The sequence below is a fragment of the Chlamydotis macqueenii genome, chromosome W, assembly GCF_036417535.1.
Source record: "Chlamydotis macqueenii isolate bChlMac1 chromosome W, bChlMac1.mat, whole genome shotgun sequence".
NCBI lineage: Eukaryota > Metazoa > Chordata > Aves > Otidiformes > Otididae > Chlamydotis > Chlamydotis macqueenii.
In genome coordinates, this window is record NC_141592.1 from 32,547,310 (window position 1) to 32,562,744 (window position 15,435).

The following is a 15,435-nucleotide window of genomic DNA, read 5'->3' on the forward strand; positions in this document are numbered from 1 at the left end:
GCCTCGAGCCGTATGAGAGGACAGATGTCATCCTCACGGCCATCGAGGCCATGACAGACAACAGCCTTTGTGATGAGGACGGGGCCAGCAGCATGCTGGACGAGGCCATGAAAAATCGTTGTTCCTGGCTGACGGACGTAAGCGGCCTGTGGCTGGATCGCCCTGCCCATGAGCCCTTTCAGGGCTTGCTCCTCTCTCCCTCCCTCCTTCCTTCCTTTCCTCCCTCGCCCACCCCTCAACCCCTCCCTCCCACTGCCCAGTGTGTCCAGCACCTGCAGCCTTCCTAAGCCTAAAGAGAGGGAGGGGAAGGGCAGCAGTTTCAGTGGCAGCAGCTGTGCAAACGGCTGTGCTGCAGTGGCAGCACCATCCTCACCTGTGTCCCCTCCAGGTGCCAAAGATCATGACTGCCATCCATGGAAGCCTGGACCGCATTTGCGTGACAGCAGCCCCGCACAGCCTGGATGCACTTCTCCTCTTCCTGGCCAACTGGCGCCCTAAGGAAGTGGTGAGGAGCTTGTTAAAATTCTCTCCACCAGCTGACAGGTAGAGGCCCAGACACCCTTGAGGGCTTGTTCCCTGTGGGGAGAGGGGTGCGGAGACTCTGGCTGCCAGACCCTTGGGAACCTGCAGGACATCCTGGAGGAGCTGGGCCCTGGCCCAGCATGGTGGTCAGCTAACCCTGCTGACCCAACGCTCTGGCTTGCAGCGCTGCCCTGGCCATGTGGGAGGTAATCTTCTCCGTACCCCAGCTGTTGGAGAAGGTTTTGAGGGAGCTGCGCAGCGAACTCCAGGACCAGCTGGTGTGCAAGTTGTTCCACACCATCAGCGACGACGTCTGCATCCTGCACCTGGCTGTGAGTGACCGGAGCAGGCCTTGCTCACCTGCAGGGCTGTGCCTGCCCTCTCCCCTCCCATCTGCCCCCAAACGCTGTTCAGCCGCTCCTCAGAGGCGTGAGGAGAGGCTGGCCATGGTCAGAGGACAGCAGGAGCCATCGCAGACACTGTGCTGTGTGTGGCCTGGTGCAGGGCACGGGGGGATCCAAGAGGCCCTGCACAGGCAGAGCTGTCCCCAGGACGGGCTGTCTGGCCCCAGTGCCCTTGCCCTGAGCTGCCAGTGGGAAGCAGGAGCCGCTGGGTGCGGGGAGCCCTGCAGGCTCTGCCAGTCTTTCACTGCCCTCTTCGTTGCAGCTGCTGGCCGCCAGCGACGTTCGGTCAGAGGATTTTGCTGCCATGTACAGTGAGCAGAGGTCTCTGCAGCACTCAAGCCTGGAGGGGCTCTCGCTGACGCTCCGAGGCCTCGTCACGCTGTCGCAGAGACCTGAGCTGGTGAGTGGGGCAGAGTCGAGTGGAGCCCAGTTGGCAGCCTGGGGCTGCTGGGGCAGGGGGTGATGTGGTGGCTTGGCCTTGGCTGGGATTCGGGAGGTGGGGTGACGGCTCCAAACACCTTCCCTTCATGGAGGGGCCTGCTGCTGTCCTGGGGAGCTCTCCAGGCACAGGGGGTTACCAACCCATCGGTCCTTCGGGCTGCTCAGAAAAGGGGGTGGCTGAGCAGGGGGAGTCTTTGCTCTCCTACCACCTCTTCCCTCCCCCTGCTCTCCTTGCATCCCCATCCGTGTGTCCGTGGCCACCGCCAGCCAGGAGGCTGCTGCAGCAATTCCCGTGCTTGCTGCCAGGAAGCCGGATGGGAGGCTGGTGCTCAGTGACCAGAGCAGTTTGGCCAGGATGGCCTTTCATTGCTTCACAAAAAGGACATGGTGTGTTTCATACAGGCAAGAAAAATGCAGGTCGTGCTGGGAGACGTCCTGGAGACCCTGCAGCATGCCAATGAAGATATCCAGATGAAGGCCCTGCTTGTCTTCAGAAACATGCTGGGTTATATGAAGTGGGAGAATGCCTGCCCCTTCACTCTGCAGCTGGTGGAGAAGCTCCTGCCACTCTTCAGCAATGTAAGGCTGCTGCGGGAGCCTGAGCCAAGGCAACGGACACGTTGCAAGGACAGCTGCTGGTCAGCCCATCCCTGTGGTCAGCGGTCGGGCAGGGCTGTTCCCTCCTCACTCCCCTGGGCTCTGCAGCCCAGCACGGCTTCTCCCTGGCAGGCTGATGCCTCCGGGTATCACCGGAGACCTGAGAGCCTACGCTGGGGCCCAGCTCGGCCCCTGTGCACAGCACCAGCAGCCCAAGAGCTGCTCTCAGAGCTTTGAGGGCCTCCTCAGCTGCAGCGCCAGGCCGGAGCAGACGTTCTCCCCAGGCGCCGTGGCAGGGGCTGAGGCTGAGCCAGCCGTGTGTGCGCCGGAGGGATTTTCACCAGCCAGCCTGGTCTTCTCTTCAGCCTGTCGCTGGGGAGCTCTGCACTGGCACGGCCGGTGTGGCTGATGGTGGATGCTGGGTGGCTAGGGGAGCACGCGGAGCATTGGCCCCACCTCTTGTGTGGCCTCTCTCAGGCCCAGGGCTATTCAGCTGCAGCTGCAGATCTGGCCCACAGCCCCTGTGTTCAGAACCCAACCCCGGGGCATCTCCCCCCACATCAGCCATGCCAACGCCCTTGCTCAGCTTGGGCAGGGAGCAGCTGTTGCTGAAGTCCCCCTGTCCTCCTCCCTACCAGGAGTCCAGCCAGGTGCGGGAGCTCTCCATCAGCCTCTTCAGAGACGTGCTGAAGACTGTGGTGGGGAGGAACTGTACAAAGCTGAAGAAGGCAGTGCAGAGGGCCCTGCTCCTGCTCTTCCTCTGGATGCATGACCAGATCGGGAGCGTGGCCAAGGTGCAGTGACTGCGACCGCTGTCGTGGGGAGGGGTGTGCTGACAGCATGGGCTCTTGTGCCTTCTCTGAGCCTCTGCTTCTCTTCAGGCCTCCAGGGAAGCCCTGCTAGCTGCTGCAGAGCTCCTGGAGCAGAAAGAGCTGAAGGACCTCACCCAGACAGAGCAGACATGGAGGACTGGAGAGTGCTTGGTAAGAACAACCCCAAATCCTAAGATCCAGGCTGGATGAGGGCTGCCCTGTGTGCCAGGGGCTGTGGGCTGTGCAGCTCTGCCTTCCCTGCTCTGCTCCAGCCCGGAGCTGCATCTTCATTCCCTGCCTTCAAGCACAGAGCCCCCAGGAGCTCTTCTGCAGGCCCCTCTCCCCTGCTCGCTGCCCCCTGGGTGCTGAAGTCTCCTCCCTGCCCATCCGGGGACCTGGCAGCGGGACAGAGGGATCTCAGTACCTCGGGGCTCCCTCTGCCTCTGGCTCTCTCTGAACCCCAGCCCCACAGGGATGCTGGCTGGAGACGGGAAATGCCGGGAGGGAAGGGCAGTGCTGGTAGGAATGACTGCTCCAGCCGGCTGGGGAGGGTTGGTGCCAGCCCCGTGCCCTTGTGCTCTCTCCAGCTGGCGCACAAGAAGAGCAGGGTGGAAGAGTACCTGCAGTAGAGCCTGCCGTACTTGAAGGACTCTCAGGCCCCCGTGCGAGAGGCAGCCGTCAGGTTCATCGGTGAGCCACAGCCCCTGGGGACCCTCTTCTGGCAGCCCGGCCCCAGTCCCTGCTGTTGCACTGGCAACAAGGGGCAGCCCGTGGCTACCAGAGCCCTGAGGAGGGCCCAGCACCATGCAGCTGGGCTCGCTGGGAGCCTCGCTCGGTCCCACCACCCTCGGGGACTGTCCCTCCCTGGCGTCAGCCCTGCTGAGGGGGAGGAGGGTGGGCAGCCACCCTGCAAAGTGAAGGTCTGACAAGAGTTCTGTGCCTAGGGCTTGCCGCACGGCATCTGAGGGACCGAAGCTCGGAGAAGCTCTGCGATATCTGCAACGGTGAGGAGGGGCGGTGCTGTGCTGGCTGGGGCTGGTGGGGAAGGGGACAGAGCCCGGGCAGGGCTGTCATGCCTGGAACTGCTGCAGGAAAACTCTTTGGGGCCAGAAGAACATGTTGGGGGGCACGGGGCATTCGTCTCACCTCCTCTCCGGGCCAGAAAATGAGATGGTTGGGCTGGCATGGTCTGGAGGGGACTCCTGGGGGTCTCTGCAGCTAGTGGGAGTTCATCTCTGCTCTGCTTGCTTCTCTTGCATCTCTCAAACCCTTGAGGAATGACCCTGACCCCTTGGTCAGCTCCCTGGCAGCTCAGACCATCTTCATCCTGGGCGAAGAGACACCAACGCCAGCATCAAGACAAATGCCAACATCAAGGTGGAGCCTGCGGTCACTGTGCTGCTGGTGCCGCTGAGCCTTTGAGAGATTAAATTCTCCTCTCAAAAATGCCCGTGTTAAAGTACTTTTTTAAAAAAATAACTCTGGAACAAGAAGCCCAGTCCCATGCGGTCCTTGCCACAGGGCCCACCTGGAGGGTGCTGAGCAGACAGTGTCACTGCTGGCCTCTGCCGCTGCCTCAGGACAGCACACGCGGACCCAGGGTGTCCTTGCAACAAAGCCCCAGCTGCCCCGCTAGAGCACAAAACCGGGAGGGGAGGAGGAGAGAAGCTGTAGCCAAGCTGCCCCTCCTGCGACACCTCAGGGCACGAAGAGGCACCCGTGTCTGCCAAGCTGGCAAGTCGTCCTGTGTCCCGCCACAAAAACCCTGTGCTGTACTGGGGAGCTGTGCTGGTTTGGGCTGGGACAGAGCTGAAACGCCCACAAAATGTCCCGTGAGTCCCTTTGCTCCCTGACTTTGGGCTCCGTCTGTTCTGGTGGTCACTCAGGACAGCAGAGGGGTGGCGTCGTGTGGAGTCACTGGGCACCACAGCCAGCTCAGCTCGGAACCAAGAGGTTCCCCTGGCTTTCTGGGTCCAAAGCGCCACTTGTCGCATCCAGCCCACCCTTCAGCACCCAAAGCCCCATTTTTAGGGCCAAAAGCCTCATTGTAAGGGCACCCATCAGGCTGTCGGTGTCACCGAAATCGGGACTCAAGCTCATAACACCAATGCAGCATTAAGAAGCAGGCATTCTTTATTGCGGCGCCGGATGCACGGGGGATCCTTCCACCTAGCGTGCGTGCCGGTCTGGAAATCTGGACAGCACATATTTAGTGATTTCATGCGTAATCATTACTAATTCCCAGAATACTAATACGCAATCATTAGTTTTCCTAGAAATCATTATAATATTCCCCACCCACTTGCGCATGCTCAGTCTTTTGAGTCGAGGGTCTTTCGGGTGGTCTTGGGGGTCGTCGGAGTGCCCCCTCCTCGAATTCGCTGGTGGAACCCCTCCTTCAAATCTCCAGCTACGGTCTTGGGAACAGGTCGCGTTGTCCTGGATTTTCTGGCTCCAAAGGGAGGGCTCAGGGCCTATTCCCACAGCTGGTGTTTGAGGCCTCCCTTTGTTCTGCCACCTTTCTTAATTACCCCAGACAGGCTGGGCTGACTTCTAACAAAGGAACAGCTCTGAGACTGCCCGCTCCCTCTCAGGACAAACAGATTTCATGTCAACTTTAACCTGTGTGACTACAGCTCTACAGTTAGCAAGAATCACCTCATATTGATATTTAATTTTTAAAAAATCACATTATTCTAAAATTATTTTGATTAAGCTTTTTATGTCATGTAACATTTCCCCTCTTTGAGACTTATATTATTTTTTCAATAAGTCTCGTTTACTTATAACTAACCTCTATAATCAGTAAAACAAAATGTATTATTAACATTACTACTAAAATTCCTTTGATAGGTTCCATATTTTGATATGATTTTGTCTAATTCATTAAAATGAGAGAGTGTTAACTTTAAATGACATGCTGCTTCAGAAATTCATTGTCTCTGTTCTGGAGACGGTGCTTCCTTGACTCTCAAATAATGAATTCAGGAATCAATATCTTCACATTTAAGGGCTGTATGTGTTGTTAGAAGCACCCGATATGGTTCTTTCCATTTTTGTTGAAGAGATTCTGATTCCCAAATTTTCAGGTACACATAATCTCCTGGTTGAAAATGGTGAACTGGGGAATCTAAAGAAAGAGGCTCTGTGGCAGTTCCATACCCTTTTAAAGCATTCAGAGTTTTTCCGAGGGATATCAAATACAATTTTGAACCTTTTTCCTTTTCTTTTTTTTTTTTCTAATGCCAAAACCATCGGATCCTTGGGGACATATCCGCAATCTTTCTGCCACTCGGGATGATTTCTCAGCGTAAAGAACAAATCAACATAGGGGACCACATCTCACTTTCCTTCCCTTCTACAAGATAACATCAACTGTAAAATATTGTGTCAATTTTTTCCTAGTCGTTGGGTCTCCCCTTACATGCTCCCAGTGTTTAAGAACACATCCCAGGTGAGACTTCATTAATATTTCCCCTCCGTCTGAGGTAGACATAGAAGATACGGCCTCTTCAGGAACCTCATGGGCAAAGTGCCATGGGAGGCGGCCCTGGAGGGAAGAGGGGCCCAGGAAAGTTGGTCCATATTTAAGGAGCACCTCCTCCAAGCTCAGCAGAGGTGCATCCCGATGAAGAAAAAGTCGGGCAAAAAGGCCAGGTGGCCAGCGTGGATGAGCAAGGAGCTCCTGGACCAACTGAAAGTGAAGACGAAAGCCTATAGAGGGTGGAAGCTGGGACAGGTAGCCTGGGAGGACTACCGAGTGACTCTGCGAGCGGCCAGGGATAGGGTGAGGAAGGCTAAAGCCCTGATGGAATCGAATCTGGCCAGGGATATAAAAAGTAACAAGAAAAGCTTTTACAGGTATGTAGGGGACAAAAGAAAATCCAAGGAGAATGTAGGCCCCCTCCGGAAGGTAACAGGTGTCGTGGTTACCCGGGATGTGGAGAAGGCTGAGGTACTCAATGACTTTTTTGCCTCAGTCTTCACTGATAAGAACTCTTGTCTCCCCACCCAAGCTGTGGAAGGCACAGGCAGGGACTGCAAGGATGAAGAACCGCCCACAGTGCTCGAAGAGCAGGTTCGAGATCATTTAAGGAACTTGAAGGTGCACAAGTCCATGGGGCCTGATGAGATCCATCCGCGCGTCCTGAGGGAACTGGCGGATGAAGTTGCCAAGCCACTGGCCATCATATTTGAGAAATTGTGGCGGTCTGGTGAGGTCCCTGATGACTGGAAGAGAGGAAACATAACCCCCATTTTTAAAAAGGGGAGTAAGGAAGACCCGGGCAACTACAGGCCGGTCAGCCTCACCTCTGTGCCTGGCAAGGTCATGGAGCAGATTCTCCTGGAAACCATGCTAAGGCACATGGTGAGCAAGGAGGTGGTTGGTGACAGCCAACATGGCTTCACCAAGGGCAGATCGTGCCTGACCAATTTGGTGGCCTTTTATGACGGGGTAACAGCATCGGTGGACAAGGGACGGGCAACGGATATCATCTACCTGGACTTGTGCAAGGCATTTGACACTGTCCCGCACGACATCCTTCTCTCTAAACTAGAGAGGCATGGGTTTGATGGACGGACCACTCGGTGGATAAGGAGTTGGCTGGATGGCCCCACTCAGAGAGTGGTGGTCAACGGCTCGATGTCCAAGTGGAGACCGGTCACGAGTGGCGTCCCTCAGGGGTCCGTGTTGGGCCCGGCCCTGTTCAACATCTTTGTCGGCGACATGGACAGTGGGATAGAGTGCACCCTCAGCAAGTTCGCCGATGACACCAAGTTGTGTGGTGCCGTCGACTCGCTGGAAGGGAGGGATGCCATCCAGAGGGACCTGGACAGGCTGGAGAGGTGGGCCCGTGCCAACCTCATGAAGTTCAACCAGGCCAAGTGCAAGGTCCTGCATCTGGGTAGTGGCAATCCCAAGCACAAATACAGGCTGGGCGGGGATTGGATCGAGAGCAGCCCTGAGGAGAAAGACCTGGGAGTGTTCGTAGACGAGAGGTTCAACATGAGTGGGCAATGCGCCCTTGCGGCCCAGAAGGCCAACCGCATCCTGGGCTGCATCAAGAGGAGCGTGGCCAGCAGGTCGAGGGAGGTGATTCTCCCCCTCTACTCTGCCCTGGTGAGACCCCACCTGGAGTACTGTGTCCAGTTCTGGAGTCCCCAACACAAGAAGGACATGGACCAGTTGGAAAGGGTCCAGAGGAGGGCCACGAAGATGATCAGAGGGCTGGAGCACCTCTCCTATGAGGACAGGCTGAGAGAGTTGGGGCTGTTCAGCCTGGAGAAGAGGAGGCTCCGGGGAGACCTGATAGCGGTCTTCCAGTACCTCAAGGGGGCCTACAGGAAAGATGGGGAGAAGCTGTTCAGTAGGGCCTGTTGTGATAGAACAAGGGGTAATGGGTTTAAGTTAGAAGGAGGTAGGTTTAGATTAGATATTAGAAAAAATTTTTTTACAATGAGAGTTGTAGAGCACTGGAACAGGTTGCCCAGAGAGGTGGTGGATGCCCCATCCCTGGAATCGTTCAAGGCCAGGCTGGATGAGGCTCTGAGCAACCTGATCTAGTCAGGGATGTCCCTGCTTCTTGCAGGGGGGTTGGACTAGATGACCGTTGAAGGTCCCTTCCAACTCTAACTATTCTATGATTCTATGAAACGTATTTTCCCATATTTTACAAAAAGAGGTTTTGGTACCAAAAAGACAATAATACTGTTCTACAGACAAAGTCAATCCTGTCACCCCTTCAGAAGGAAACCACTGTCCTGGTTACCCAGGACATGGAGAAGGCTGAGCTACTCAATGACTTTCTTACCTCAGTCTTCACCGATAAGGGCTCTTGTCCAGCCACCCAAGTTGTGGAAGGCACAAGCAGGGACTGCGAGGATGAAGAACTGCCCACTGTACTCGAAGAGCAGGTTTGGTATCATCTGAGGAACTTAAAGGTGCACAAGTCCATGGGACCTGATGAGATCCATCCGCGGGTCCTGAGGGAACTGGCAGATGAAGTTGCCAAGCCACCGGCCATTGTATTTGAGAAGTCATGGTGTTCTGGTGAGGTCCCCGATGACTGGAAGAGAGGGAACATAACCCCCATTTTTAAAAAGGGGAACAAGGAGGACCCAGACAACTCCAGGCCAGTCAGCCTCATTTCTGTGCCTGGCAAGGTCATGGAGCAGATTCTCCATGCTAAGGCACATGGAGAGCAAGGAAATGGTTGGTTGTGGGATATTTGGAAAGCAATGGACATATAGTGAACAATCCAGACACAATGGGACTGTTTAACCTGTGAGCCAGAGGCCTCTGCAGGCAGCAGGCCATCGATGCAGTGGATGGGAATATGAGCAAGTGTATGGATGTATGCGAATGTGGCGAAGTGAGTTATGCGGCTGGGAATACGGGTGGATGTATTGAAGTGAACAGGATCTGAGCACAATGGACAAAGCGAGAATACATGCTGAGAAGCAACGGTACGATGGACAAAGAAGGAAGTACATGACTGTATCCAGTATACATCTTTAACCAATCAAATTATTGCTTTAGGCGTATGGACAGCACATACTAACCAATCAACAAATGGCTTGCACATGAACAGGAACTAAAATATCTACATAACCTGAGCTATTAGGGCAATAAAGTGGCATTTGTTCACATTGATCGTGTGCAGTGTCCGTGACTTCCACGTTGACAAGCGGCACCTGAACAGGGGCCCTCGGATCGGTGTTGAATTCCACGACAGAAAACCGGAGGGGTGAGGGTGCGGAAGCTGGCCGTAGGTGAGTGCTGCCCCGGCACTCGGGAACACGCTATAGTGCAAACGGTACAAAAGGTACGATGGGAATCTCGTCTTGGCCAGGCGAGCAGCCGGGGAGGAGATGGGGTCCACGCTGACCAAAGAGGAGTCAGCAGTGGTTAAGATCCTCCAACATATGCTCTCTATGAGAGGCCTGAGATATGACTCGACCGCCTTGGAAGCTTTGCTGTCTTGGGCAAAGAAAAAGGACTTGATCCCCACAGTTGACGCTGCTTTTGAAGCCCCAACATGGGAAAAGATAGGGGCAGAGCTGTGGGAAGAAATAAGTAAGGGATCCAAGGAGGCGAGCAAGTTCTCCACAATGTGGAGGTTAATCACAGAAACTTTAAAAAATATGAAGGCAGAACGTTTGGCAGCAGCTTCTGCTTTTGCCGTGTTGACTCCAGAAGATTCAAAAGAAACTCCCTCCGCGACGAGTATGCTATTCACAGAACCAATTATTCCAGCCGCTGTTCCAGCCTATGTATCTGGGGAAAACAGAGTCTCTGCAGGGGTTCGTGCAGCCAGAAAACCTGCGGTAGCAGTTCCAGAGCCCGGGAACCAGACCTTGGAGAAAGCCGACAGCCTGGCGGAATTTCCACTGTCCACAGCAGAAGAGACGAGAAACAACTCAGTCTCTGGCTCTCGTCCTTCATCACCTAAACCAGTTACCTTGTCCCTGTATCCACCGCTGCCGCCATTTGACGGAAAGGAGGAGCGGACGACAGATCTGGGGGACACACGATTAAAGGAACTGTTACAAAAGCTGGAGGCTCTCAAAACCCGCTTGGAGTCATCAGAGAAGCCCGTGCCAGCGCCATCGATTTTTCCTGTGCCTCCACCAGCTTTCAGCACAGGATTGTCATCGTTCCTGCAACCACCTCCAACAAATCTTTTTATCTCCCAGGACGTATCGGGTGAGATCGGTGCCATGGCACCTTTGCCACCACCACCTCCGGCGACCTTGTTAACGGGGGGTGGGGCGGGAGATCCGGCAAAAAGGTAATTAGAGATGCTTTAATTGAAGGTCAATTTATTCCGTCTGCATTTCCGGTTGTGATGAGTGGGCACGGGGATTCTTTTTGGGAAGCATTAGATTGGAAAGTTTTGAAAGAGGCTAAGGCAGCAGTCTCTCAATACGGGTTAAAATCACCGTATAGTCAATCTACTATTCAACGTGTATTTTCTGCACACTTGCTGACACTGTATGATGTTAAAATGATTGTGCAAATGTTATTGCTTCCATCCCAGCAACTCCAGTTTTATCAGAACTGGCAAGCGGCTTGTGAAAACGCAGCCGCTGTCCCAAGACAGAACCGGGACCCTTTGTTTGGAGTACAAGCTCAAATGTTATTAGGTGCAGGTCCCTATGTCAGGGCTGACTGGCAGGCACAATTTGCCACAGAAGTCTTACAACTTAGTCAGGACTTAGCTTGTAAAGCATTGAATAACGTGCATGATGAGAAAATTAGACTTACCTTTACCTCAGTGAAACAAGGCCCCACTGAAATGTTTTCAGCCTTTATTGATCGGTTGCATACCACTATCATGGCACACCCTGATTTGGATCCTGAAATGAAATCTAAGTTTTTGGACATGCTTGCTTTTGGTAATGCAAATGAAAAGACCAAAAAGGGTCTTAGTATTCTGCCAAAAGGTTCTTCCACCGCTCAGCTGTGAAGCCGCAGAGCGGATGCTAGAATCAGAAAAAAGCGGCAGTGATGGCCGCTGCGGTAGGAGCGGCTGTCAAACCTTTAATAACAAAAAGCAAAGGAGGACAAAAAGATACAAAATGTTTTCATTGTGGAAAGATGGGGCATTATAAAAAGGATTGCAGAAGCCAAATGGCTGTTAGCACGCGTGGGACCAACCCGAATAATTCACAGAAAAAAATGGTGTGTAAACTGTCAGTGAAATAATCATAACACCCAAGAGTGCAGGAGATCGGGAAACAGGTTGCAGAGCGCGATCTACCCGTGCGAGACAACACAAGTACGGGGTGCCTGGACCGCTGCGCAGCCGCAACCCACGGAAGCGCAGGGGTGGACTTGGCAACAGCAGCAGATATTACACTGGCAACATCCAAAGTACAACTCATAGATTCTGATGAGAAAGGACCGCTGGGGCATGGGCTAAGTGCACTGCTGTTGGGTCGTTCTTCTGTTTCTCGGAAAGGCATTTTTGTAGCGCCAGGGCTTATTGATGCAGGTTATTGTGGTGTTATAAAAATCATGGTCTATACATTGACCCCTCCTGTTACCATACCAGCTCAATTGAAAATAGCCCAGCTGGTACCATTTTGGGCACGTGTGCCCAGGGCGCAGGCCGTGGAACGAGGCCACGGGGGATTCGGTTCCACAGGTCAGCCTCAGGTGCTGCTGGCTGTTGACATTGCCAGAGGAAAGCCTGAGGAAAGAGTCACAATGGTGCACGGACAATCCCCGGCAGTGTCGATGCTGACAGACACTGGGGCTGACGTCACCATCATCCCTGCAAGCAGAGTGGCCGCTAGTGCCCGCAGCTACAGAGGTAGCAGGGGTGGGAGGCGTTCAACGAACAATGATCAGTAAAGTACCAATTTCCTTTTGTTTTCCAGATGGCACTATGGTACCTACTCGACCGTATGTGCTGCATTTACCGACAGCTCAACATTGGTTTGATGTACCTGTCAATGTTGTGTCAGACTCCTTGTATGTGGTGGGAACCACCCAAAGATTAGAACGAGCAATGATTAAGCGAGTGAAAAATCCTGTCTTGTACAGGATTTGATGTTGATGATGCACTTATTATTTTTGTTAAATCAGACACCAAAAGAGTATTTTATTACTCACATTCGCAGTCATCAGTTTCAGCTTGGATTGTCTATTGGTAACAATATAGCAGACAAATTAGTTGCTCCTGCATGGCAGCAGCAAGGAATTAATCTGTTTGAGCAGGCCCGAGTATCACACGACTTTTTCCATCAGTCGGCAAAAGTTTTAGCGCGACAATTTGATTTGAAAGTCTCTGATGCGCAAGGCATTGTACAGTCGTGCCCTGCTTGTCAAAAGCTCAGATTTGGCTCGGGCATTGGAGTGAATCCTCGAGGTTTCAAGTCTTTACAACTGTGGCAGATGGATGTCACCCATGTGCCTGAATTTGGCCGTTTAAAGTATGTTCATGTTTGCATTGACACCTTTTCACATGTGATACGGGCAGCTGCTCAAACAGGTGAGACAGCTAAACATGTAGTGAAGCATATGCACAGTGCCGTTGCAGTCTCGGGAATCCCACGAGAGCTTAAGACGGACAATGGTCCTGCATATGTTTCGACTTCCTTTAGCAGATCCTGTACCTTATGGGGGATTCATCATCTAACAGGTATCCCTCCTTCGCCCACTGGACAAGCCATTGTGGAAAGAGCTCATGGAACTCTAAAATCGCTTTTGCAAAAACAAAAAGAGGGAGAATTGTTACCGCCCTCTAAGAGACTTGCAAAAGCACTGTATGTGTTGAACTATTTAAGTTTGACAGAAGGAAGAGGCTCTCCTCCCATTGTCATTCATCACATGGCATTGCAATCAGGGATTCAAAAAGAAACTAATGCAATTAAAGTGCTGTATCGAGATCTACGAACTGGAGAATGGAACGGTCCAGCAGAAGTGAAATTAACCGGTTGTGGTTATGTTTGTGTTTTAACAGATGAAGGACCAAAATGGGTACCAAGCCAATGGGTGAAACCGTGGAAACGAGGAAAGTGATATCTGATTCATGATTTTACCATTTTTGTTTTTGACAGAGACTTGGATGGACGGTGATCGATCGTGTCCCACCATTTTCAATAGATGCTTTCAGAAGCAAGCAAGCCAGATGATCACCGTGCCCAAGCTGTCGTTTGTTGTTATTGTTGTTGGCTTGCTAAGCCAACAAACACAACTGCATCAGCACTATCAACGCTGCTAACTGATGTAGATTCTATACACTACGCTACTTTACAAAACAGAACCGCTGTTAGCCTGCAGAGCACAGGCCTTGTTCCATGCGCTGGCCACGCGCGCAGCAACGTCTGGTCAGTACTCTGCCACTGAATCTGCTGAGGGGATAAACATAGGTGCCTCAGAGCGGAGGAGAGAGGAGGGACCCAGAGCACACTCTGTCAACAACAGAGGACGCCCTGAAGGTGCTGCACCAGCCTCCTTTCTCTGCTCTGACCCCGCTGATCATCATCCTCTTGCTCTGTGGTGCTGGGAATTGTATTGTTGGCACGCAAATGTAGAAAAATGAGTTATGTGCATAGGAATATGAGCAAGTGTATCGATGTACACGAATGTGGCGAAGTGAGTTATGCAGATGGGAATAGGGGTGAATGTATTGAAGCGAACAGGATCTGAGCATAATGGACAAAGCAAGAGTACGTGCTGAAAGGCAACGGTACGATGGACAAAGTAAGAAGTACGTGACTGAAAGCAGGATACAGGCAGAGGGAACCGTTCGCATGATCAGAAGTCCTTAACCAATCAAATTATTGCTTTAGGCACATGGACAGTACATGCTAACCAATCAATAGAGGGCTTGCACATGAACAGGAACTAAAATATCTACATAAACTGAGCTATTAGGGCAATAAAGTGGCATTTGCTTGATTACATTGTTCGGTATGCAGCGTCCATGACTTCCGCATCAACAAGTTGAGGTAATGAATTAGCTGTGCAGGCTTCAAACCTGTGGCTGTCTAGCAACAGAATGGTTCAATTCCACCTGTTCAGGCACCAGACGTCAGTGCATAGTTGTTTAGAACACAATCCAGTCATGCAGAGCCATCTCAGACCACACTGCAAGATAAGCAGAGAGCCAGCTTCTCTCACTGTTTCCATGCTTTTATACCCATAGGGCCTCTAACCACCACCAGGTGTCCCTTATCTTCTTCCCACCACCAGGTGTCCTCGATTTTGCTTCTCTTAGAAAGTCCCTTATTGGTCAATCCCAGGGCTTCTGATATTCATCGCCCCCAACACTGGACAGCCTGTGGTGTGGATGGCCGAGGAATCAACCCCTGAATGAAGATGTCAGGCAGCAGTAGAAACACGGCCAGAAAAGCCTTCAGTGTAATAAGTGTGCAGGAAGTTTTCACCTTAAAAGAATTTTAATGTTGCCCTTTTTTTCACTGCGAATGGACATGAACCAGCAAGCTGATGAACATTTTGAGTGGAGAAACTGTGTCCCAAGGACGTGTTTATACTCATAGAGTTCCCATCTGCATTTCACATCTAAATGGAGGTGTGAGCAGTGAAGGGTGGAGAAGCTGGGCAGACCTCACTGTTATTGCTTTGCTCTCCAGCAGTGCCCACCAGTGGTATCCACAGTGGGGACCCACCGGTCAGAAGCTTGGAGGAGCAACAGAGCTCAGTACAGCTGGTCTGCAAGGACAGCGTCCTCCCAGCTCAGCAGAGAGATATTCAGTTGGAACTGAAAATGGAATCCAGGGGCATCATAATGAGTGACACAGTGAGCATCGATGCCTATCAGCTAGGAACAGCGATCACACGATTAACACATGAATAGCTGGTGGCTTTTCCAGGTCTCATTTCTCAAGGGACAGAGAAAGCTGTGGGTACAAGCAGTCTCATGCACACCTTTCCCATCACATGCAATTTGACTACAAGCCAACCACTTGATCCCGTAAATACGACAGCCAAGGGGAGCCTTCCCTGAGCTCTCCCTGCCCAGCGCTGTGGCTGCATGGCGCTGATCTCCCCTTGAGCTGGGACACCTCTCCCGTTTGCTCCTCCAGGCTGAGAGATCTCTTACAAACAGCAAATCTTTGGTACGTGATCGACATCGCACATGACCTGGTATCACAGTGCACCAGGATTTTGTATTGGTAACGGT

General features: G+C 52.6%; 1 long non-coding RNA gene across 1 annotated transcript; it reads left to right on the forward strand.

The window, feature by feature from the left end:
* The first annotated feature begins 771 nt into the window (after window positions 1–771).
* LOC147596624 (uncharacterized) lies at window positions 772–1,817 on the forward strand. The gene is made up of 3 exons (XR_015261328.1): window positions 772–854; window positions 1,189–1,326; window positions 1,770–1,817. It is a non-coding gene; the product is annotated as an uncharacterized LOC147596624 (long non-coding RNA).
* The last annotated feature ends 13,618 nt before the right edge of the window (window positions 1,818–15,435 follow it).